This window comes from Garra rufa, chromosome 24 (genome assembly GCF_049309525.1).
Source record: "Garra rufa chromosome 24, GarRuf1.0, whole genome shotgun sequence".
Classification (NCBI taxonomy): domain Eukaryota; kingdom Metazoa; phylum Chordata; class Actinopteri; order Cypriniformes; family Cyprinidae; genus Garra; species Garra rufa.
In genome coordinates, this window is record NC_133384.1 from 34,222,900 (window position 1) to 34,226,308 (window position 3,409).

The window sequence follows — 3,409 nt, forward strand, 5'->3', positions numbered from 1 at the left end:
TATGTAGTGTAATTACATAAATATGTCTGATCTTTGAGAGTCTGATATTTTGAGAAAATATAAAGGGTCACTAAGTCTTTCATTGTTCATTTTTTGCAGTTGTTGTTTTTTATTTATTTTTTACTTAACTGTACCATGAACTTGTCCTATTCAGTCACATAGCAAAAGATTTTAAAAAATACAACTTTTTAGCATGATCAATTTATCTTCATTGATAGACAATATTTACATAGTGTTATTTATTGAATATAAAATCATAATAATAAAAAATTAAGACAAACTTTGACAACAAAACAAACGTTACTGTTATCTCTTCAAAACATCTGAAAACCATAATTTTAAGATCAGTTATATATATGTATCACCCCGTTAAAATACTCAACTTGATTTTTAAAGATATTTTGAAAGAATGAAGCGTTTATAGAGCACTTTATTGTGTATTGCTGTACACCCACATGAACTGTGTTCATGTTCATGTTAATTCACAGTACATAAACTTTATATGAATACTTTTTTTAGCTTAATATTAATTAACATTAATAAATGCTATTTATTTATTGGTCATGTTAACTGATATAGTTAATTTTAACAAATGAAACTGGATGGCAACATTTTATATTTTGTGTGTATGTGTCTGTGTGTTGATTTTAAAGTGTAACCCTTTCAATTCTGTAAACTTAAAATCCAAACTAGCAGATGGTTACTGTGAATGCATGTGCCAACTGGGCACCGTCTTCCTTATTGATTCTTAGTTATGACAACAATTGATTTTATACAAAAATATATTATACAAAAATTGTACAGATAGGTAACAATGACATTTAAGCAGAAGTGGTGGATATAAAGGAAGCAATAATAACATTTTGCTATCATCATGAATTACATGTTCTTATTTGTAGCATACTGGTTCACAGTTGGCATCTATCTGAAGTCCTTGCATTGATTGCATTTAATTAAATCAACATTATATTTGGTCAGTCTGATCTTGAGGCCTTAGAGATGTTAAATTGTGAAGATCTTGAGTTTTCATTAAAGGGCATGTCCGTGGTGGCCTGACAAAGTTTGATGTTTCTGCATAGACATAGAAGTGGTTATAACTTAGCCTGAAAATGTCTGATCTGCCACAAAATTCACAGGTTTGGTAAGAGTCCTGGCCTGAAGACACCTAAAGACCAATATTCAGATATTATCATAGCGCCACCTGTTGGCAGCAGGATATCTCATATATTTCACTAACTCAAACATACCAAGGTCAATCTGCACCAAACTTCATATGTTTGATAATAGTGCTGGCCTGAACACATCTACATGTCAATAATCAGTTATAGGCATAGCGCCACCAGCTGGCAGCAGCAATTTTGGCACATTTAAATGACTTATGACATATTTTTTCTATATTTACTGTATTAAAAGCATACTGCCCACCGATTGCTGTTTTCCTGAAGCCACCGGTCGGCGGTGAGCCCGGGTGCGAGGGCCCGTTCATCGCTGCTCGCAGCTTTAATTAGGGCCCGAGCCCAAAAGGGCGAAGGCCCTATTGTTCTTCTAAGGGTTCTTATTTTTTTTTTTTTTTTTTTTTTTTTTTTCAACCGTTGGGGCACTTTTGGGGGCCTTAACATACTCAAAAACTCTTGAAAATTTGCACACACGTCGGAATCTGCCGTCGTCCGGACGCCACAGAGGCTGGGACCCGGGCGTGGTTCAGGGCCTCTACAGCGCCCCCTGGAACACAGTTTGAAAACTTGATGTACTGCGCACACATACTTGCACGTATTGATATGAAACTCGGTACACATATAGATCTCACTGAGCCAAACAACTTTTGTACTCTATGTCATGGGCTGAACGCAACAGGAAGTGAGATATTTAGGGCTGTTTAAAAAGCGCATGCTCTGGAATTTAACGTACTCCTCCCAGGGTTTCCATAGGATTGTCACCAAACTCGGTCAGCATGATCTCAAGACATCGGGGACGCTAAATTGCGAGGGGATTTTTGATATCTCGAACGGTTTGGCCGTGGCAAGGCGACAAAGTTATGGCGAGAAATGAGAAACAGGAAGTGTCTAATTACTGTTGCACACATTGCTTGATTCTTATGAAACTTCACCAGTTTGTTTGTTGTATGATGCCGATTCCATAAATGTGACTATTATGAGTCAAAGTTATAGCGCCACCAACTGGCAGCAGGAAGCGTGTCATTTTCAAAATCCTTTGAAATCAGCCTCTTAATTTTACTTGATTTTCTTCAAACTTCATCAAAATAATGTCAAAACACGGCCGATGAGAATATGTAAAGGGGTCGATGATAAATCAAATACTGTTGCCATGGCAACGCGTCAAACTTTAAAATTTGATTCCTGTCTTTTCGAGGCAGATAACATGCTTAGAATTTCATGAAACTCAACACACACGTCAATATTAATGATAGTTAGACACTGGCAAAAGGTCATAAATGGGCGTGGAGCAGGCACTCTATAGCGCCATCTTTTGACAAAAGTTGGGGGGTTAGTTTTTCCTACAGTCACCAAACTCTGTACATATATTGTTCTCATCAATCTGGACAACTTTCTAAATCAAACTCATTAGCTAAGACCAACAGAAAGCCGGCTATTTTGATTTGAAGGTGGATTTTTGGAAAAATCAGGCTGTAAACAAATTCACACTACTTCTAAGAACAACCAGCTGTTCACACCAAACTTTTTTAACATGAAGAGAAGATTCTGAAGATGTTAAATTGCGAGCGGATTTTGGATATCTCGAACGGTGTTGACGTGGTGATTTTTTAAAGATGTAGTAAAAAACATAACCCTAATTTTTTATATCTTTAAAGTGCAGCATCCAAACTCTTTAAAACTTTTTTCACACAGAGATCTAATCATTCTGAGCAAGTGCTGGAAATATAAATTTTATACAAGCTTCAATGAATTAAAGAAAATTAAAAAAATAACTCAGAAACCTGCTGTCACTCTGGTGAATGTCTCTACAGTATGTGTGTGCGTTCAGTCAGGCACAGAGAAGCTCATTATTGCAGGGGGGAGGGGTGAGAGGCAGAGAGGGAGAGAGGGTGACAGAGTAGAGAGCCATCCTACAGACCATCTTTGAACAAAAAATGCATGTACTGTATGTAGTGTAATTACATAAATATGTCTGATCTTTGAGAGTCCGATATTTTGAGAAAATATAAAGGGTCATTAAGTCTTTCATTGTTCGTATTTTGCAGTTGTTGTTTTTTATTTATTTTTTACTTAACTGTACCATGAACTTGTCCTATTCAGTCACATAGCAAAAGATTTAAAAATACAACTTTTTAGCATGATCAATTTATCTTCATTGATAGACAATATTTACATAGTGTTATTTATTGAATATAAAATAATAATAATAAAAAATTAAGACAGACTTTGACAAC